We start from the raw sequence: 23,055 nt of genomic DNA, 5'->3' as shown, positions 1-23,055 counted from the left end.
AAAACGGCGTACTAAATCCGTTTTATGTCAATCTGACTTCCTATAAGTTGAGTCCTTTGTCCCTAGAAAATGAAGCAGTCGATCCTCCCGCAGCTTTAATCGGCAACACTTATTCAAGGATCTTTGTTATCTAATTACCCAAGAATCTATTACTCATAAAAACAAAGTGTTTGTCTCTCCCGCGCATCAGGCAGGGATCAAGACAAAGATGCTTTTTGAGCCGACTTCTCTCAACTTAAATATGTATGGACGTAAAACCAATGCCCACACATCTAACGCTTGGTTACAACAATAATGTTTCCCCAGCTGATTTACTCTCAACTTCAACAACTTAATCTTATGTCAACTGCGCTACCTCAGCTTCAACAGTTTCTTAACCTCATATACACAGACTTCAAATCAATTATCTACGTATCTATCGTCTGTAAAAACCAAATTGTAAAGACAAAATGTTTCCCAGTACTGACTTACAAGCGATCGCTATTCAATTCAATGTGCACCACAAATATGTATACTTCAAATACCGTAGGAAATTCCACAATTATTGACTCCATACAACCAAACAACTTAAACTTCTACCTCTGCTCACACAAATCTCACCCTTGATTTGGTTATCTTACAAGAACGCATGGCGGCCGGAGCGCTCCTAGACAGAAAGAATTCCTCAAAACGTGGATAAGATCTCCACTTACCTCAATTAATATGGCGCCAGGAATTCAAACCGTCCGCGAACGCAACAACCGTCAAACGCCTTGCCGTCGGAGGGTCACCAACTGAAGAAGGTATATTTAAATCACCAACTGAGGGATGTAGTTAATCCATAACTTTTTGCGTGTCCAATAAACCAACTGGTGAGATGAGAAATGAACAGAGTTTCCTGCGCAGGATAATTCTTAAAGGAGATCTCCTGTTGCACCATTGAATCAAACTCCGACAAGTTCTGATCAACAATGCACCCCCTCCTCTCGAAGGGCCAGCCTTTTATTACAATTCAGTCTCCAAGCAGAATATCTCTCCCTTCATGAATGAGCAAATGTGTTATACAGTTGAAGGACATGTCAAACAATAGAACTCTTAGTGCAGTTGCAGCTGTCTTCGTCTCTAGCCAAAATATGTATATTTTCAAGGCACTTTTCATATTCTTCTTCATAACAAAATCTCACTTTATCATTTGACCCAAAAGCACCAATGACCGTGACTAATGGAAAAGCAAAACAAGTTCTGTTCAAGACCACAATGTACGTGTACAAAATAAAACAAGAAATTCTGGACCAATCAGTGTATAGCAAAATCAAGGGCGAAAATATGTTTTCGTACAAAGTGATGAGAAGGAACTTTTCTAGACTAAATAATATGGTCCCAGCTTTAACCCAGAACATACGAGGTCAACATCATGTGCCCTGCTCAGGACACAAGACACTTTGACAAACTTAAAATGAAGAATTAAATGTTCATGATCAGTAACAATAATCGATATATGAAAATAGGTATTAAAATGTTATAATATCCTTCAACTTCCTGGGGGTCCTTCTGAGGGATCATCATATACTGCCCACCCGGCGGTATTGGCCCCAACGTGCGTTCAATTGTCTGAACAGTCAATGATCTGATACATGGAATACAACAACAGCCGCATAACACCATAATAGCGGAAAACATCGCGATAGACATCAATACTGATGCAATCAAGCTTTTATATTTGCCAAAGACGTTTAACCAGTCAGAGTACCAACTGGTGTCCACGCCTGAATGCTCTTTCATTTTATTACTTAGCGTGCGCAGACCCTCCAATGCCTTAGTAAGGCGACCATCAGGAGATGTATTGTTGGGGATCAGAGTACAACACTGCTCCCCAAAAATACCACACACTCCTCCTCTTTCAGCTAACACCATATCTAAACTCATTCTATTTTGGAATGCCATAAGAGACGTGGCTGCTAATTGCTCGTGCACTGCCTGAAGTGCCGAAGTGGTAAAGTTCGCCAATCGTTGGACATTGTAGTGGACATAATTAATCCGGTCCACATTTTTGTTTACTGTAATAAACAGAAAAATACTCTCCCATCCTGCCGCCACTTGATCCACCAATTTGTATTCATCAGGGACCCCTCTCGGAACTCCAATTGCATCTATGTATGTGGGGTCTCCTGCATTCAACCATTCTTGCATGTCCCTTTTCTTCCTCCCAAAGAAGGGGATTCTTCCCCACTGTCTACCTCCTTCCCAATTTATCCTAGCCATGTCTAATGCTGTCACACTTATTGGCATGATCAGCGTTACTAGGGCGCACTTACCTGAGGCATTGGGGGGAAGCCTATCGTACAACACTCTCTCTCCACACCACAGCCAAACATCAGCACGAGCGAGAGGTATTCCTGCTGGCAAAGACACATTTTCATTACACCATGACTCCTGGATGTTTCCAATCCCAGGGCCACTCCCATGTAACTTTAGGCAGGTAAAATTTTGTTGTGCAACATGGATGTCAAAAATGGGCTTTTGCTTTTCCATATTTGTCAGTGGAAAGGCCGAATCCAATTGGCTGCACTTTCCTTGGAGAGTTTTGTTATACAGGAAACCAAAGAGACAGGTTTTGGATACAACAGTTGCTGCCATAATTTTCAAAACTGGTCTTGCACCTAAACATACCAAACAATCCTCGTTAGTATTCTTAGCGGCCTGTTCAGCCATCAGGAGCCAATTATTAGTGACCATAGAAATACCTGTGTCGGTTGTTTACACTTCAGATTTAACAGTAGTTGTTGTATCTGTGTCAGCGTCTTACCACCATCTTGCTCTGCTTCATACCATACCGTTCCATTACAGGGATGATACACCATCACTCGTTCTCCTTTCGTTCCATCACTTCTATCATCCCGCACCATATGTTCAAACGCTAACATAGTCCACACAAAGCACAAGCCTGCAAACAAAATAGTCAATAAAGTTAAACATTTGCATCGTCGTCGTTTTTGTTCCGACACTTCCGAGTCCGATTTTGATCCAATTCTCGCCATCGACACATTCCCTCTCTTGACCTGCCCGTCCGGGCAGTCAATCTTTAAGCTCACCATTGGCAGGCACAAAGTCTGGGGCCGGGCGCAACTGTGAGTAATGGTACCCCTTTTGTCCTTTAGTTTCAATTCTCATAATCGCTTGCACCTCATTTGGGAGGCCGTTCAGCATCGCCGTCCTGAACATCATCTCAGCTACAGGGTAGCTGCCTGGGTGTTTACCTGTGGTCTCAATCCACAGCTCCAATGCCTGAGCATAATGTTGCTCTTTGTCGTACATCAAATTTCTGTATTTTTAACGCTGGTTTCTTATTATAGCAGTGTAAATCATTTAAAAACAACATCATCTTAACTCAGAACTATTCATGTCCGGCCGGGCCATGAACAGTCTGAGAAGAGATTTATACTTATACCTTAAATAAACACTGCAGTTCATTTTTAACAACTTGTCTCATGAAAAAATGTCACCCAGGTGTGTCAATGTTCCTTCCACACCTAAATGGCATATTCCATGGGCTCTAGAAATTATACTTTTCAATTGTTTCTGAGATGGAACATACTTACCGTATTTCTGCTATAAGGGTCGTCTTTTGTCATCTTTGTAGAACTTATTTTTCCAACTCCCATCCTCTTCATTCGCTGCCTGTAAATTCCTCACACCAAACTTCATTCTCACATCAGACAGACCAATCATTCTCACATCAGACTTCCTTTTGATACAGAGACAGACCAGTCATTCTCACATCAGACTTCCTTTTCAACCATACACAGACAGACCAGTCATTCCCCCATCTGATAAAGATCAATTTTGATCATTTCAGACCTGACTGTGAAAACTGCAGCCGCTTCCGAATTGCTGCTTCAAAGAGGAAAAACAGACACCTTGTGTCCTGTAGATTAAAAAACAACCAAATTGTGACAATTTGGCCAACACCAGAACTATAAAAAGATCTCCAGCTGAGCTAGCCAGGAGCCATAAAAACAAAAGCCTTTGAGGCAAGAGTTTGTAATGTAAATTTGAATCCTGTAGATTAGAAAAACAACCAACTTAAGCAGATGTAAATTAAGATACTGCAGCGGAGGACTTTTAGGGTCAGGAAGAGATAAGAAAAAGATTTAAAATAACCCCATTAATCTATTGCAGGTCACGAATCTTCCAAATATCTGCCATCTCAACTAATAAAAGAAATGAGTTATAATCAGAAAAACAAAACAAAATCCCTACTTTACACCAACCAAAAAGTATTCTTAAAATGCTAACTAACCTCACCTCTTCTACAGAGTAGTGGGGGCTTTGTAAAAACACAGCAGGGAACTTTGCAGATCATGACCCAATCAAAAATCAGTGCTGCAACCTAAATCAAAAATTAAAAATTTAACCAGCAAATTCGCCATAAGTGTTCCATATCTGAGTCCACTCTGAGAAGCCAAAGTTATAAAAGAGAAATGGGAAAATAATAGAAGGCCAAATTCAACAAGCATCAAACAACGGAAAATATAGTATTTAAAGATTAGACTAAATTTTATACTACCCTAATTCACATAAGCTGTTCTCAATTTCCGAAACTGCGTTGCTATAGATCACATTTCCTTTCTGACATAGTACAGAGTGCAAATGTCTACAAACAGAATACAACATACGACCTCAGGCACCACACTCAGATGATTCCAGAACTTTGAGTCCACAACTGTAGTTCATATTCCTTCCTGTCCTTGTTGATAGCAGTTTATGCAGGGCAAAGTTCAAAGCGGGCACTGGGCTTTGTGTACTGGAGTTCTCAGGAAAAGTTCATCATGACAGAATCGATGGTTATCCTGTCTGCTCAAAAAGTTGCTGGACATTCTGCTCAAACAACGCATAAGAGTCATTGAACAGTCACAGGACGAGCGGATTTACAGTGTACCATCCTTTTCACAGTCCGTGTGGTCACTTCCCCCCTGAAAGTGACCATTGTTCAGTTTGCCTTCCACTCTGAACATCAAGCATAGCAGGAGAATGCTGTTCATTCCATTTCCAGCACTTTTTGGTTGAGTCACCCAAGTGAAACACCTTTCAGTCAAAGATTGAACCTGCCTGAAACATTTATACACTCGGAACAGACAGAGGGAGATGAGATCATAGCAAGAGAACACTGCTTGTTGTCATTTAATTTCCAAGACAAAATAAAATAAAAAATTCCCCCAAACTATTTTGTTTTCCAAACCCCTAATTTATTCATTTTGTGGTTTTATTTGAATTTGATCACTACACTATAGCAAGTAGTAGTACTATATTTACGCATATGTCTACCATAGACATCTTCATTACGTGTTACCTCAAATTTAAGAAACATGTGACAGCTGTTAGTCACCCTGGCCACTTGGATGGAAGTCCTTTCCAGACTTCTAGAATGGGACTCAGATAAAGACAAAGGTTAAATCATTTCACACTTACGAATAAGTTATCAGAGATGCAGGGGAAATATAAAAATCAAAAATGAAAAGTCTATTTCAATTAAAATTTGGTTTTATTACTTATTCAACTATAAAAAACACGGATCTGATTTTAAAAATAATATGATAGTGGCCTGTAGTTAACACCTAGACCTCTATGTCCTTCCGCATACCAGGAACAATTTGATTTTAATAGATTAGCCTTAGACGACCCCTGCTATTCACACACACAACAGACTACAAGTCTCCCAAATGGAGACAATGGGAGAGAGGACTAAACTTATCACACCCCCTTTCCTTTTTATTTAGTTTAATTTAATTTTAACAGACAACAGTACAAATCACCACCTTCTTAAACAGCAGCTCACGGCCCCCATCCTTTCAAAATACGCAGATTTCCTGCTTACCATTCTTTTTCACCCTTTTTTCACACACTTAAAAATCACTGTCTTAAACAAACTTACACTTCCATTCACTTAACTTCTGCACTTTTCTCATCACTCTCCACTTCCCCCTCGCGGTGATCCGCGTTGCTGGGCGTTGCCTGCCCCCGTCTCCTGCTAACACCGCCCCTGACGTGCGCACGGGTGACTCACTCCCCCTCAGCCTTTTCCTCTCATTATTCACAGCCTGTTCGATCAACTGTATTGTTGCTGGCGTCATCCGTGACCCGTCATCTTCCACATCTAAAACCATTCTGCCCCCCAAAGTAACTACGGGGGCCATTACTGACGCCGTCGGATACGGAGGGGGCGCAAATACATACTGTCCCGAGCTCGGCAACTGTGGATAAACGCCTCTAAAACATTCCGCCTTTTCTCCCTTATCAATCACTTCCTCCTCTCTCTTTTCCACTTTCTTTTCCTCTTTCTTTTCCTCTTTCTTTTCCTCTCTTATCGCTGCCAGCGCAGTCGCAATAGTCGCCAATTGGTGAATGCCCCGTCTATCATTCTCTACATCTTCAACTTTTTTTCTGAGTTTATGACGCTTTCGCCATCCAACTCGGCTCTGTTCCTCCTCCATATCTTGAATATTTGCCAACATTCTGCTCTCCTTTTCCTGTAACTGCCGCGCTAACTTCGACATATCCCATGTTCCAGGTTCTCCGCGAAACAATTCGTCCTTCTTTAATTTCCAAAACAACTTCTGACACCGTTCTCTTTCCTTCTTAATTCTCTTACTTTCTATTCCACTAATCAACTGTGATTCCAGTTTAGCGTAATGACCATTAATCTCCGACCAGACTTCAGGGGACCCGAGACCCTCATCACACTTTCTCTTCTCTGCCATCCTTAAATCCACTCGCACGTGTCCTTAATCACTTCTCTTGCAGTTTAATTTTAGTTTTTACATTCACACCGCTTCCACACTGATACGTAAATCCCAGATTTTAAACCGTATCGATACGTAAATCCCAGATTTTATACCGTATCTAACCACGAATAGTTGCGACCTATTCTAGTAGGTAAATCCCAGATTTTATACCCTACTAATGTCCACACTTTATACGTAAATCCCAGATTTTATACCGTATCAAACCACGAACAGTTCCAAACTTATTCGAGTAGGTAAATCCCAGATTTTATACCCTACTAACACGTCCCACATTCCTTCCTCTCATAATTTAGCGTTGCCAATGTGCAGAATTTAAACAAAAGGAATCTGCTCACCTTGTTTGAGTATGGGCCCAAGAGGAAAGCCGATCGGACGTGTGGCTTTTTCAGGTCGTCACCTGGTGTGGACTTGGATCCCAGATCCTCGAGTCCCAGACTCTTGTGGTTTTCTTGAAGTCCCAGACTTCTTTTTTACCTCTTTTGCATCACGTCGGCGTCACCATAATTGTTGGAATTTATTTCTATATTAATATAAATTTAAGTTAATAATCTGACTCCAATTTGTGACCTTACCAAACTATCACTCATCCAACAATAGCATGCTCGTTCTGCAATAGAAAGGTATCAGGAAGCCGGCATTTTCACACACGAGTGGATTTATTCCTAACACTCAAATCTAATACATCACAGCTGGGGTCCCGGGTCCCTACCCATACAATTCTATACGTCTCTGTCTCAAGCAGCCAACGTAGTCTCATCCGAGTTGCCCCAGTGAATAGTTATACTACACAATATTTAAATGACACAGAAACAAAGGCATCCTGGCATTATTCTATTGGCTATGTGTTTTCTGCAGTTTAACTTTAGCTTTTTTCTCATTGGCCGATCTTCATCCGCAGGTCACTGGGTGGCTTCTCCTGTTTTGTACTTTTCCGCCATGGTCTCAAACAAATGTGGTTTATAACCTACTTTGATCTTATCACGGTTCTGCATCTCCCCCTGCAATTAGCATCCTTTGTTGGCAACCTTCCATTCCTAACACACCCACGTGCATCACACACATCCTGTATTTCACCCCCACGCACACAAACTCTTATATTCCTTTAGCATCCTAAATTAGCAAATTAACATGAGTCAGGGGTAGCGTTGTGTTGATGATGGTCACAACTACAATGTCAACCAACTACAATACAGAAACGTCTAAACGGGAAGTCAAGTAAGCCATCACACCACGATGTGGGCGAATTTCAAAGTAAAAGTGTACTAAGGCTATTTGCATTGCCGTCAATGTAATATATATATATATATATTTAAATATATATATATATATATATTGTTAGAAGACTATCTTTGTCTTCCGCGTGTTCGTTGTTGTTCGGGTAGAGAGAATGTTGGTCTCGGAGTATAGTCAACAGACAGAAAATCAACTAGGAGGATAAATGTCCTCTTGCCTTTCAATTACTTTAGCGCCAGATATTCTGTCTGCTGAAAAAACACCTCAGCCCGAAACACGTCGGCGTCACCAATTTGTTAGAAGACTATCTTTGTCTTCCGCGTGTTCGGGTAGAGAGAATGTTGATTTTCTGAATACAGGCTGGAGATCGGTAAACAGGTCCTTCGAAGGATTTATTTTACAGAATATTCTGGACACAAGCAAGTTTACAGACAAATGGCTGCAGGCCTCTCGCAAGTGTGTCTTTACAGCGGACTCATATCATTATTATACTATCTTGAAAAAGTATTACAACTCCTCCTTTTCCCCCAAGCCCCTTTCTCCCCCCCCAGCCACCAGCCCCCAGCCAAGACAGACTTTTACAGCATTCAATACACATTGACAGATGGCCTTTTGATGTGGAAATATAGTAGGTCTCAGACGTCACCTAGCATAAGATAAGACTTACAAAGAAATCATATTAACACATTTGCTTCAACCCCATACAAATGGTCTATTGTTGTGGAAATAGAGGAGGCCCCCCCAGACCTCATTCAAACACTCACCAAGCTCTACTGAGGAAATTAAAACAGTTATGACTAAATCTAAACAGTTATAACTAAATCTGGGGAGAAGACTCTCAACAATATATATATATTTGGGCTGCGTGGAAACCTTTATGTATTATAAATTATGTATTTATACCCTTTCAGCAAGAAATTCTAACCAACACAACAATGAGAGGTCATATGTACAGGCTAAATAGTAGCAGGCTAACAACAGTGAATTGTGGGATGCCAGTGGTGCATGCTTTCAGTGATGACATTAAAGCACATGAACACACTTGTCATGCCAAGATGGATAAGATTTGAATGAGCTAAAAATATTCAAAGACAAATTCTAAATGGTTAGTTTGGCAACTAAAACTGTAAGAGTTTTGTTGATCCCCAAAGAATATTGACATCAAAGTATTGGAGGATTATGATGATGATGAGGAGCAGAAAGAGGCGTGGCTACTGTCAGATGTTATGGACCTACAGTATGAATACCGTCATGAAAAGAAGAGCTGGCTGAGTTGAGGGGCATCTTGTCTTCTGCTCTCCCCGATGATGGCGATGCAGGAGCAAGCCGCACTGTGTTTCCCTCTGCTCGTCAACACTTCCTGCAGAAGGAAGCAGAGTCTTCCCTCCGTCGTCGCTCTCTCCTACATGCTTCTGTCAATCATCTCTCTCATCACCTTCACGCTGAACCTGCTGGTCATCATTTCCATCTCTCACTTCAAGTGATGCATCGTGCTTCTTTTTAACTTGTACTGTCATGCCTTATGTCCAAATGCAGAGATTATAATAAGTGTTTCTCTTTGTTTAGGCAACTGCATACTCCCACAAACCTGCTGCTGCTTTCGCTGGCCGCCTCGGACTTCTTGGTGGGCTTCCTCATGTTGTTTCAGATTTTTCTTCTTGACCGCTGTTGGTTTTTTGGTGACGTGATGTGTGTTGTGTATTATATTCTGGATTACGTGATAACGTCTGCCTCCATAGGAAGCATGGTGCTTATTTCAGTCGACCGCTATGTAGCTATATGTGACCCTCTGCATTATCTCATCAAAGTCACTCAAATAAGAGTTAAAATGTGTGTTTTTCTGTGTTGGTCTGCTTCGCTAGTTTTCAACTGTCTTTATTTTTTTGAGTCTATGAAGCAACCAGGCAAATTCAACACTTGTGTAGGTGAGTGTATGATTGTGGTCACATACGCTGCAGGAATGACAGACCTCTTTTTCTCCTTCATTGGCCCACTCATTGTCATTGTGTTTCTGTATGTGAGAGTGTTTGTGGTCGCTGTGTCTCATGCACGGGCCACACGCTCCCACGTGGGAATTGTCACATTGCGTGGCTCAGCCATTAAGAGTTCGGAGCTGAAAGCAGCCAGGACCCTGGGTGTGGTGGTGGTGGTTCTTATTGTGTGCATCTTGCCGTATTTCTGCATTGCCATCTCGGAACAGGATGTTTCGCTTAATGTGTCATCTGCAGCCTTTATCATCTGCTTGTTCTACTTCAACTCTTGTCTGAATCCACTGATCTATGCTATTTTCTATCCCTGGTTCAGAAAGTCCATCAAGCTCATTGTGACACTGCAGATTCTGAAGCCTGATTCCAGCCAGGCCAGCATAATGTAGACAAGCCAGCTTGCTTCCCACCCTTCATCCTGTGCACTTTCAGACTCTATATCGTTTTGTCTTGAGAATTATTTGTCAGTGGCAGTGGACTAGTGGTTGAGTCTCTGCACTGAGACTGGGCGGTTGTGGGTTCAATCCCTGGCTGGGTCATACCAACGACTATAAAAATGGGACCCATTTCCTCCCTGGTTAACAATCAGCGTTAAGGGATGGAATCGGTGGGTTAGATCACCAAAATCATTCCCGAGCACGGCACCGTTGCTGCTCACCACTTTCTCAGGAGATGGGTCATATGTGGAGAACAAATTTCACTACACATTGGTGTGTGTGCGTGCATGTGTGACAATCAGTGGTACTTGTGTCTTTGAGACTTATTGATTTTGTATTGTTATTTATTCAGTGTGGTGAAAAAAAACATGATGCCAAAAAAAAGTGTGGATGCACCATCAGAGTACTATATGTGCTTTTTGGAGACCTAAGACCTGCAAAAACAACAACAACAACAAAATTATATGTAATAAAGACCATTTTGACTGTTGCATCTGTTTTGGTTCAATATTTCTTTGTTCCTATTCTTGTTTTTCTTTTTTCACTTCAACTTAAATTGTATACTTGTAATGTAATGTTTTTATGATTAAATGTTTAATAAAACCAATCAATCAATAAAAAATAAAAAATTCTGCTATGCGGAGAGTTTGAACTGTAGTAGCTTGCTTGGAGCAATTTTATAATGTAAAATACACTAGAGTCATCACAGTTTTATATTTTCTGACATTAAGAAATGTCTACTTATTAGATTTGGTATCAGTTGTGTCATTGCATCGCTTTCATTTTATTTACACAGCCTATATACAGTACTCAGAAATAATTTTGTTCATCATGACATATTTGCAGCATCTATTAGATGGGTATGACAATAAAAACAGTGACAGTTTACAGTTAATACTGTATAGTTGCTGTAGTTGTAGTCCTCTATCAATTTTTTGTGAAACAAAAGAAAACTCATAGGATATGTTCTCTGGCCAAGATAACTATACAGCTCTTTGTAATTAGCCCCTCCTTCCTCAAATCACCTGCACCACAGATTTATGCAGCGTTTCTTGAAAGTTTAATTAGTAATAATGCATCAGATTTACTGTTTACAGCACTTTTCTGGACACTCAAAGATGCTTCATTAATCATGCACTCACATTCACAACGGTGGCGGGAAACGGAACAAAACTAAAACAAAAAAAAATACAAACCCATTGACCTTTAGCAAACCATGCCCCAAAACAGACAGGGTCCGTCAAGCTGGTGTCCGTCCCACAGACTTCCATTGAAATGTCAACCCAGAACTCACAGCTGCCATAAAACATTACCCCCCAAAAAAGTTACAACAAGCTGTGGACAGCAAAATGGTGAAGCGATGTCCCCATGGATTATGTAAATGTTCCGAAGTCCTGTTACTATGTTCCTCTAGCCTCATGCTCCACTATTGAGTGACGGCAAACTAAGGGTACATGCAGTATATCCGGTCGCGACACGTTTTTTTTCTTTTAAAATAGATTTTTAATAGATTTTCTTGAAAACTTCTTGGGTGGTGGCCAGTTTACTTGGGTGGCCCACCCAAGTATTAGTATTAACTGCCACTGTTGTTTTTTTCCTTTTAATAAAGTGAGCCTGTGGACTTCCAGTTCCTTTGTTGCACTTCAGTTTTTGCTGTCCAGCTGCGCCGTCCATGGCTGATTCGCCACCGCGCGTTAAGGACCATTTGTACTTACTCTGATCAACAGACGTAAACCTGTACAGTCTGTGCCCGTGGCATCTTCAGCGTAAATAGCTGTTCTGTTACAGACAGTACAGGAAAAAAAAAAAAAGAATCAGTTAACAGGTACATTTATTAAAAATGGGAATTATTGTGTGGGATTATACAATTTCCATGCTGAGAGAGAGACGCTGTTGTTTTTTACCTCAGACTTTGGTTGAGACCTGCATGCTTTAGCCTCGATAGTTGTGAGGTCTACTTTTCTGCATATTTTAATATTATGCATTAGTGCTGTCAAACAATTATTATTTTTTAACTCTATTAATCACACATTTTTTCTGTAATTAATTGCGATTATTTTTTTACTTTTGTTTCTACTTTTTTCTTCAAAGCTTGTAACAGATATTTACTTGAGTAAATTCTTGAAATTAATGTCAAATCATCAAATAGCAAGTATATTTAGAATCAAAGACTGTTCTAATAGATTTCTTTGAAGCAAATGCTCCTGTAAAACATAATTGTTAAAAACGATCAAAATGGACTCAAACAAATAATTCTCAGAACTTTTCGCTTGCATGTTTAGTTCTGCTCACGAGCACCACATTCCAGCAGCAGTGGTTTGTGAGGCCTCGTGGAGGTAACTTGAGCAGGGAATTTTGCTCTAAGATGATATATGCAGAAGGCGTACAATTTATATGTGGGAATGTGAAGCCCTTTGAGACGTAAAGTATGCAAATTACGAGTACTTTAGACTTCTCTAACAAACATCAAGCAAGTACATCAAAAACTAAAACTGCCTATAGTCTATGTTTATTTATCTTCCCGCCAGTGGCTCCTCCAAGTTTGGCTGCACACTGAGTTAACTAAGTTAATTTAAATTAATCTCCAGAGTTAACGCCTTATTATGAATAAATATATCCTTCCGCTGCATATTGTACACCCCTTTGCCTCGATCTGGAAGATATCGTGCTTGTATTGCTCCAAAAACACTCACTGACATGCTCTGGTACGTTTACGTACATTTCCATTGTAAGTGTCCAGAAATCATGATTGTCAGACCCGGAAGAGTAGCCGAGGTGGGACGGGCTTTTGCAAAAGGTCAATTCCAATGAAGTTGGGATGTTGTGTTAAACATAAACTTCAAACTGATTAAGTTTGTTGGTCATAGCAAATAATCATTAACTTTGACTTTTATGGCTACAAGACGTGAAAAAAAACAAAAACAAAACTGGGACAGGGTCATATTTACCATTGTGTTACATCATCTCCTTTTCTTTTAACAACATTCAATAAATTTTTGGGAATTGAGGACAGTAATTGTTGAAGCTTTGTTGGTGCAACTCTTTCTCATTCTTGCTTCAACAGTCTGTGGTCACCATTGTCGTATTTTACACTTCATGATGTCGCACACATTTTCAATGGAAGGCAGGTCTGGACTGCAGGCAGGTCAGTCTACACAGCAAAATCTCCAGTGTTAGATTAACACGGAGAGTGTTAAATCTTACACTAGAAAAGTGTTTATATCCACTAGTCGTGCAACGGATCATCGTTGATCCGTGGTCGGTTCGGATCAGGCCCCACGGTTCGGATCACGCCCGATCCGCGGATAGGTTGGTGGGGGAAAAAAACAAAACAAAAACAAAGTGCACATTCACAGTCAATACCATTCTGACATATCAAGGAAGCTGAAACATACTCAACATAACATAAGCACCGCACAAGTCGACAAATATCATTTAGGTAAAACCACATTTCTCTGACTTTCGGATCATTTATGTCACCTGTGTGACTTTTACTTAAGTCTGCACAAATTTTAGTTTGTTCATCCACAAATGTTTATATACACTGTTCCAATCTGTTTAAAATAAATATTTACATATACTGTATATAAAATGCACTGTTCAGAACTGTTTGTATTGTCAACTGTCATTTTTATACGTTCAAATGCTTATATGTACTTTGTACTGTGTCAGATGAGTTTCTTTTTTTCCACTGGTTAACCAGTATACCAATGTACTTACTTTCACATCAGTAAAATGTAAGTAAATGCCTTTTACTTATAATTGCTTATTGCAATAAAAGCATGTCAAGGTGTTCATTGTTCAATATTATCATATTATTATATTGCAGGGCACATTTAGAAACCCAGCCATCAAATGCAGTTGTAAGAAAAAAAAAAGCCACCATTAAAATGAAAGTTTTACCCAAAATAAACTATTTTTTCTCAATGATTCCATTTAAACCTACGGCTAAATGGTTCCAGTTGTTGGACTCAGCCGTTACAAAATTTTACTGGAATAAAAAAAAGCAAAGATTAGTCTATCTACTCTTCAGAAAAGTAAATCCAAAGGTGGTCTAGAGGCACCAAATTTTATGTACTACTATATAGCTAACCAGCTACAATATATTGTTCTATGGGCACAACCCAACAGAGACATTAACTGTTGGCTGGAACTAGAACAGAAGGATTGTAATAACCTCAGACTTCGAGATTTACTCTTTATTACAACATCGATTAAGCGACATAATTGTTTTAAAAACCCAATGATTTCCGCCACCGTGACTGCCTGGTGGAAGGCACTAGAATTGACAAAAGCCCAAGTGGAGCCCTGTGGGCTCTCTCCCCTATGGCATAACCCCGACTTTCAATTTAACAACCAACTGTTTTATTTAGGTGTGTGGGAGCAGAAAGGAATTACACATCTCCACCATCTCTTCTCAGATAATATGTTTATATCATATACATCCTTGCTCCAAAAATACAATATAAAAAACTGAAATTTTTTACATTATCTACAAGTTAAAAATATGATAAAGAAAAAAATTCCAACACTTCGGGGTATGCTCCAACCGCCTGTTTTAGCTAAAGATATTAACAAGCTTTCTTCGACAACAACAAAAAAACTTTCAAAAATATATAAGTTACTTTCATATACTGATAAAATGTCTTTACCCATCTCGAAATGGGAGACAGACTTGTCTATAGCACCGGAATCTGACTTTTGGATTCAAGTTTGTGAAAACGCATTTAAAATGACAAAACACACAAATTTACAACAAAATTATTCACAGAACATACATTACTCAATATATGATGAAGAAAATGGGACTCTCAGACTCCGACATTTGTCTCCAATGTTTACAAAACACTACAGACACTTATGTTCATGCTTTATGGTTATGTACTCCGGTTATGTATTTCTGGACTAAAGTCTTAGAAAAACTTTCCGCTATTTTGGACTGTAGGATACCTTTATCTCCAAACTTGTGTTTGCTAGGTGACCTAACAACAACTGACTTACCACATAAACAATTTCAATCTACACTTGTAGCCCTTACTATCGCTAAAAAAACAATTCTTGTTAACTGGAAAAATAAACAAACTCTGAATATCGACCAATGGTCTAACCTCCTCATAAATCAAATTTTAATGGAAAAAATATCTGCCTCAAATAAAAACCTAATATCAAAATTTATAGAAACATGGTCTACGTATATAGAATTTTTTAACCTAATTCTGGTTACTTAATTCTATCTGTTAGCGAGAGCCACTACATCGTGATAACTTACATTGATGTTTCTGCATTTGGCAATTTATTATTATATTATATTATTAGTATGGGATTTTTTTTTAATGGGCTTTAGGTGAACTGATGAATACACACACACACGCACATACACATACTCACCCACATAAAAAAAAAATTATATGTGTGTGTGTATATGTATATATATGTATATATATTTTTAAAAAAAAAGAAAAAAAATGAGAAAAAAAACTCTTTTTTTTAACTTTTTTTTTTAAAGGAGAGCAATGATGATGTCAAATCGAATGAACAAAAAAAACGAAAAAAAAAACAAGAAAAAAAAAACATATGAACTCATTAAATGGCAATACTGAAGTCTAAAAAGAAACAACTGCAGTAAAATTAATACCATAAAAAAGTGTTTGTATTGATACATTATGAAATGGGGCTTATTCAAGGAAATTAAATAACACAAACACGTAAAAAATAAATAAATAATACAATTAACAATATATTGATATTTGCTTTAACTGCCTATTTAAAGTTAACGAGCAGTTAACTTTAAATAGGCAGTTAAAGCAAGGTTATATTGATTCTGATGCCTGCGTATCGATACGTGCATTGTAATGAGGCCCTCAACAAGGATTTGCCGTATCGATTTTTTGGGCACACCCCTACTATGTCACATGACTTCTTAAACCCGCCTCCAAGCTCCAACACTCCTGATGACTTCAACTGCTCATAAACTAACACAGATTTTCTGATAAGCTAATATGGCCCTTCGGGACCAAACTAGTCCACCCATTAGTCGCTAGCACATACTTAAAAAAGACTCTAATGAGACCTCCTAAACAGGACGGCCATCCCTTAGACAAAAGATTGTCACCTCAGGGGAGATGTACCAATTAAAGGTGATAAAAAAACACACACACACATTCAACACGTGAGCCCATCAAGCTATGTTTATCATTCAAAAGTAAAACATAATATAATACAAAACTAGTTATTGTAATCAGAAAGTCATGAAATTAATCATTTGAGGAATTCCCATGACAATTTCACTTGAATACATTGGAGCGTGACTGTATGTTGGAGTTAAATGTGAATGTGAACGGTTACCTACAAGTGTCCTTAGACTTGAAGTCTAAGGATACTGTTTAATGCAACGATAATGTGAGTATCAATTGTGATTTCAATCATATTGTCTTCTACAATAAAAGTGTGCGTACTCTCGGGTCCCTGCAATTGGCCTGCGACCAGTCTATGGTGTAACACTCCTCTTGCCCAAAGTCAGCTGCAAGGCTGTAGCTGATGCACAACTCTAATGGGGCTAATAAAAAAAATGGATGGGTGGAAACTGATGGCCAATTCAAAAACAACCGCACTAACTGCATATGATGAAAATATGTATAAGCACCAAGGCACTATATTGGTTAACAATTTCTCTCACATTTGAGAGGTTCTGGGTTTGAACCCTCTACTGCGGAGTTTGCATGTTCTCCCCATACTTGCATGGGTTTTCTCCTGGTGCTTAGGAACATGCTAACATGCATGTCAACGTAAACCTTTAAATTATCCAGGGTGTGTTTCATCTTCTTTTTTTTTTAAGAGAGAGAGAGCTCAGTATTGTTCTTTCGGTAATTTTACAGATTCGGTGTGTTTCATCTTACCAGTGACACTAATGACAACAAGCAACCTTGAAAATGTGAATAATTGTAACATAAATGCATTTCTTATTGCTGTATAAACCTACATTATTTAAAAAGCTTTTTGAAACTTCTGGCATTAATAAACAGAAATAAGATTTATTTGGCAAGTTATGATATCTGACCAGTCAGTAGTGCTCCCATAATAACTGACAATTCCGTCCAGTGATGCATCAACAGTGACTTAACAAGCCAGCTGATGACAGTAAATGTGCACCTTAAAGCTGCTCAATGCAGCAAATTGAATTTTGAATTGCTGTTGCCACGTTTGGCCGAAACTCTGCTCACATGACATCACATCCGCACACAAAGGGTGGAAAATTCGAACCCAAATTCAGCCTGAAAACTATTGGCCAGAGGCAAGTTGCAAGAGTACCCAAGATGTTTGAGTCATAATAGAAATGTATACATTTTTTGAAAAATCCTACATAGAGCAGGTTTAATAAGAAAGCTAAGTTATGGGAAGAGGAGTAGCTACTACATGCGTGTTGTGCTAATTAGGTGGCACTGGCATCAGGCCGAAACCTCCAAAGTCAAATTTGGTAAATTTCATATATTTTCACAAAACCATACCATCAATCAGTCCACGTGTGTTATTGTTATTATTATTTATTTATTTACACCATTTTTTTGATTAGTATTAATTTTAAAATGGTCGCCCGACGTGAAGTCAACGTAGCCATCTTCTGAAGTGTCACAATGATAATTCAACATGGAGTCGCAAACAGTAGTGACAACACTTGGTGTTTGTGCAGAAATTCTGCATTCCACATTCCATTGCTGAGAAAGGACTTGACATCAAAGTACTAGCGTGACACTTTGAATTCTGTGGGACACTATTGTGCTTTACTCCACCTTGCAGGTTTTGCTTTTCTTATTGTTGTCTATGTCTCTTTGTAAAATCCCTTCCTTCGACGCGCATGCTGTCAGTTCATACTGTACTTTTTAGGACCTGAGACAATGCAATCCTTTAGTTACACAAGGTTTTCTTTTCAAGAAAATATAATTGAAGCCACTATTGACTATCTTGTTTTCACTGCATATATTCAGACCTAAAGTTGTTTGTATACAGTATTTCAGAAGTAATGCACATGACATAGTGCGCAAGTGGTTACCACGTACACCTCACAGTGCTGATGTTCAGAGTTCAAATCTCTGGCAGTGTCCTTCATGTGTGTGGAGTTTGATTGCATTACATACAGTGTGTGTCGTATGATTAACTGGTGGTAGGTTCTAGCTAACCACGACCATGATGACGACAAGCAAGAAGCAGGCGGTGGCCAGTTGACAAACGTGCACTGCAACCTATTCCTTGACTGGGCTGGGGGTGCTTGGACCGGTCCTGATGAGCACCAATTTCGGCCTGGAATCGCCCGTCCGTTTGGGAATTTCCCGAAATGCTCCTGACAACAAATCAATTAGTCTCACACAATATATTACAGTAAATCCCCATTCATCGCAGAAATGTTCCAGTCAGACTCATCCATCAAAGATCAAAATCCTCGATATACAGCAGGAAGACCATAAAGCCAAAAGTAATCGTAATAAAAAAAATAATAATTTTAAGTGACTATTTTGAAAGCAGTGTGTTTGCAAGAGGCTCTTAGTTAATCATTAAAGTGATATGTTCACAAATCAGACCTTGACACTGACAGCAGAACATGGAGGGAAATTTTTATGCTTCTGAAACTGAAATATCTGACTTCATTAATTAAAGTACAAAGATTTATTTTTTTTTTGTATTTAATAGTGCACATCTAGAAAATCAGGCTGCGTCAAAAATAAATTTTTGTATATGCTGTGAGACGCTTTTTTTTTTTAAATACTGTATGTGTTGTAGTGTCTCCTGTCTTGGATATCGCTGGCGTCAGGCCAAACAAAACAAGCGATATGCACCTTTAAGAGATGAAGTCGGGTGAGGTGGTATGATGTGGGAAATATAGATTGGCTATAAAAAGTCTACAGTACGCACCCATGTTTAAATGCGATATTTTGGTGATATGAAAAAATGTGACCAAGATAAATAATTTACTAAACAAATGAGCAGCCATTGAAGCCATTAAAATACCCGTCAGCCTATCTTTTGGATGTCAATGTTGCAAATGATATGATGTGATCAATAATGTGTCCGAAAGTAAAAAATGAATAAAACTAATTTTGTATGGTAGAACAAAAGTGCATGATTAACACCTTAAAGCTTGCAGGCGTTTTTTTTAATGGCTTTATCGCCCTAAGGGACAAAATTACAGATGTACTTTGTGTCATGTTTAACTACTCTAATAGAATTTATAGGCTTGAACGTTGGCATAAAAATCACCATCACAAAGCTTCAAGTTCGTCCTTAGACAAAAGAGTAAATGCGGTGACGTCAAGTTATTCTTCACAATTTCCCGATAGAAAAGAAAGATTTTTTTATTTTTTATTTAACCATTATTAAACCAGGAAAATCCCATTGAGATCCGCAGATCTCTTTTTCAAGGGAGTCCTGGCCAAGAGGTGCAACACGACACAACACAACATTATGTACAGTTAAAACAGTAAATTTAAAACAGCAACAGGTTAATGACTTCACTTCTAAGTCCTTTAAAAATGGCATCAAACTGAGACACAGTTATGAGATCTGGAAATTGAATTGTGTTTTGTAAAAAAAAAATCAATCAGTAGGTGCTCGATACTGAAAAGCCATCTTTACTTTCTCTGTCCTGACAGTAGGGGCAGTCAGTAAGTAGATGTCCTGAGAACAAAGAGAGTAAGGACCATCAGACTTTCGCTGAAGATAAACTTTCAAGTATGGAGGGAGTAACCCTATGAGTCCCTTGTAAATAAATCTGTACTAGTGTGTCAGCCGACGAGTGTCCAAAGCAGGCCATCCAACCCGGGAATACACTTCACAGTGATGAGTTTGTGGACCATAGTTTGTTATGACGCGCAAGGAGGCATGATAAACTGAGTCCAACATATATAGAGCTTTGGCTGGGGCATGTGAGTATAAAAGGTCTCCATAATTAGAAGACAATGATGCATCAAGATCCAGACGTAGACTATACGTAAAATAGAAAAAAAAAGAAAATTTCTTGAACATTTATTTTGTCAATGTCTTGAAACCGAAGGAAGTGCAGTAAGCTAGCTAGCGGACAGTGAAACTAATGTAGAGACAGACCAGCCTGGGATCAGCCCGACAGAAATCATTTTCTAGTCACTATCACTTTATAAATTAAAAAAAAAAAACATTGTGTTGGTCTTAAACATTATTGCAGCACGTCAAATTGCCGATTGATTCGCTCACATTATGTAGCCAAAAACAACACTGTTGTTCAGGCAATTTGTGCTTTGTTGGCAGAGTAACTTATTACAAAACTAGTTATTTACAGAAATGTTACGTTTTTCTGCAACTAAGTAATGCAACATATTAAATTAAACTACGGTACACTATAAAGACAATTCATTACGGTATGTGTTGCCAGCACTAAATAGTGTATCCCATTCCTCATGCACCGCAGGGCAAAGCACTGCACTTCCAGTCCCTTGACCCCTCATTGAAGAAATGTCCTACCTGTCTCTCATCACGTCCCGGTGTCGCTCCTCAGTTTTGCGTCTTCCCCTCCTCTCTCTGAACTTGCGCTCTTTCGGTCCCAGTATGGTGCACTGCACACATCCAGCCAAATAGAGGGCGGTCAGGGTACTGAGTATCAAATGACAAAGACTATATGCTTGTTTGAAATTGATTAAATAAAAACATAAACTTTCTAGATGTTGATATGGTCCAAATCCCACCTTTGTTTATTGCTTATTTTGAATACTATTTGGTAGCCCCAAAAAATTCCATTACCCATAATGCACCGCGCAAAATCTCTTATTAGTCAGACTATGTAGGAAGGCATAACTTAATGCAAATTTGCAGAGAGTGGAGTAATACTGTACATGTGATAGCAACAGTAGTCGTCTTCTGAACTGTGACAAGCAGAATACAACATGGCGTTGCAGACAGTAGTGACAGGTCACACCATTGGTGCAGATCTTCTGCATTCCACGTCGCACGGTGAGAAAAAAAACTCGCTTGGAATTAAAGTACTTTAACGTGACACTTGGAATGTTCCATTCACTCGCCGTGGGACGCCGTTGTGCTTATTCGTCGGGCGCTGATTAAAGGTTTTGTGTTCCCTATTGTTGCCTTTGTACCTATTAAAATCCCTTCCAGCAATGAGCTTCTTTCTATATTTGGATCTTTTGTGACAGTCTGGAATGACAACAACGACTAATTCCATCTGTTGTCAGCACCTTACCAGACAGTCAGTACCTTAAAAGAACTGAGACAGCTATTCATCAATTTTCTATAGTACTTTACCTTATGGAAGATCATGGGTGCGTTGGAGCCTATCCCAGCTAAGAGAGTCAGGGTTGGTGGCAAGCCATTTGCAGGGATCTGAGACGATGTTATTTAGTTCAGTTATGCATGCTTATATTTTAGAGCCAAATTTTATTAAATTCACCCTTGATAGTCACATTGGCATTCACATTTAGACCTTAAGCCAGAGGTGGGCAATCCCGGTCCTCGAGGGCCGGAGTCCTGCAGGTTTTGGAGGGGTCTCACTTCCAACACAAGCTGATTCCAATCAACAGGATCGTTATCAGACTTATGCGGAGCTTGCTGATCATATATCAGCTGTGTTGGAGAAGGGTAACATGCAAAACCTGCAGGACCGTCCGGCCCTCGATGCCCACCTCTGCCTTAAGCCCTATTTATCGAAAAGAAAATGCTCCAAAGCCAAGCGCAATAGGCTAAAATCTCTGACAGAGACCATTAGAAATATTATATTACCTCCCTCATACTTTAAACATATTTAAGCTCTATCAAAGTATTTCTTAGCGCCAAATGTCACTATCTTGCTGTCAAGAACTGAGACGCTTTCTGTCATAAACAGTATGAAAAGTAGGACTCAAAGTCAAGACAAAAAAAGAGTTTAAAAAAATAATTTGTTAATTAATAGGTTTGGTTGGGCAGTCAGCAAAGGCAAACAACAAAAAATGTGAGGCAAAAAGACAAGGTCTATAAATACTAGGCTCGGCAAGTATATTGCTGCCCTCTACTGGTCAAATGATTAGCACACACATCAGATCAAACCTATCGTCTGTTAAATGTGTAATTTCTTCCCTGTTGAGGCACCCTGTCCTAATATTATCCGAATTATATGGAACACCAACATGAGCTTGCACCCACAATAACTCCACTTTATGGCGAAGAGACAAAATGAGACATGAGATAATCAGAAGTAACGAAACACAGGTGTGAAAAGCACAATCAGGTGCAGGTTAGCGCAAGACAGGGGTAGGGGAATGAAACCCATACGCAGGGTGTTTTTGGAAAGTCAAATCTCCTAATGTTTATGCCACCTTTGAATACAGACACCTTTCCTAAACATTTTTAGCATTCGAATTCTGTGGTGTCCCCCATACACATAAAAATAATAAATTTCTATGGAGGCTTGCCTTCCTGTCTTTATTCACCTTTCCTTTCATTGAAAATGACATCCAAAAGCCGGTGTGGCATTTTGACTCCTTTGCGCTGGTGCTAGTATATTTCGCTAATATTATTTTTTGCTTTACTCGGCAGAGGGCAGCAACTATTCTATGTCACTACCCAGAATGCATTGCAACGTAAACAACAATGATGGTGTGCATGCAAATG

General features: G+C 39.2%; 1 long non-coding RNA gene and 1 pseudogene across 2 annotated transcripts; one reads left to right on the top strand and one right to left on the bottom strand.

The window, feature by feature from the left end:
- Window positions 1-9,319: 9,319 nt before the first annotated feature.
- Window positions 9,320-10,389, top strand: LOC144060468 (trace amine-associated receptor 4-like; annotated as a pseudogene).
- Window positions 10,390-17,992: 7,603 nt separating this feature from the next.
- Window positions 17,993-22,991, bottom strand: LOC144060362 (uncharacterized). 2 transcript variants are annotated; one of them, XR_013295909.1, is made up of 3 exons: window positions 22,875-22,991; window positions 20,923-21,014; window positions 17,993-18,772 (listed from the first exon to the last, which is right to left on the bottom strand). It is a non-coding gene; the product is annotated as an uncharacterized LOC144060362 (long non-coding RNA). The 2 variants fall into 2 exon arrangements; XR_013295908.1 differs by lacking the exon at window positions 22,875-22,991 and adding an exon at window positions 21,715-21,794.
- Window positions 22,992-23,055: the final 64 nt, after the last annotated feature.

Source organism: Vanacampus margaritifer, chromosome 11 (genome assembly GCF_051991255.1).
Source record: "Vanacampus margaritifer isolate UIUO_Vmar chromosome 11, RoL_Vmar_1.0, whole genome shotgun sequence".
Lineage (NCBI taxonomy): Eukaryota > Metazoa > Chordata > Actinopteri > Syngnathiformes > Syngnathidae > Vanacampus > Vanacampus margaritifer.
This window is presented reverse-complemented; position numbering and strand designations above follow the sequence as displayed.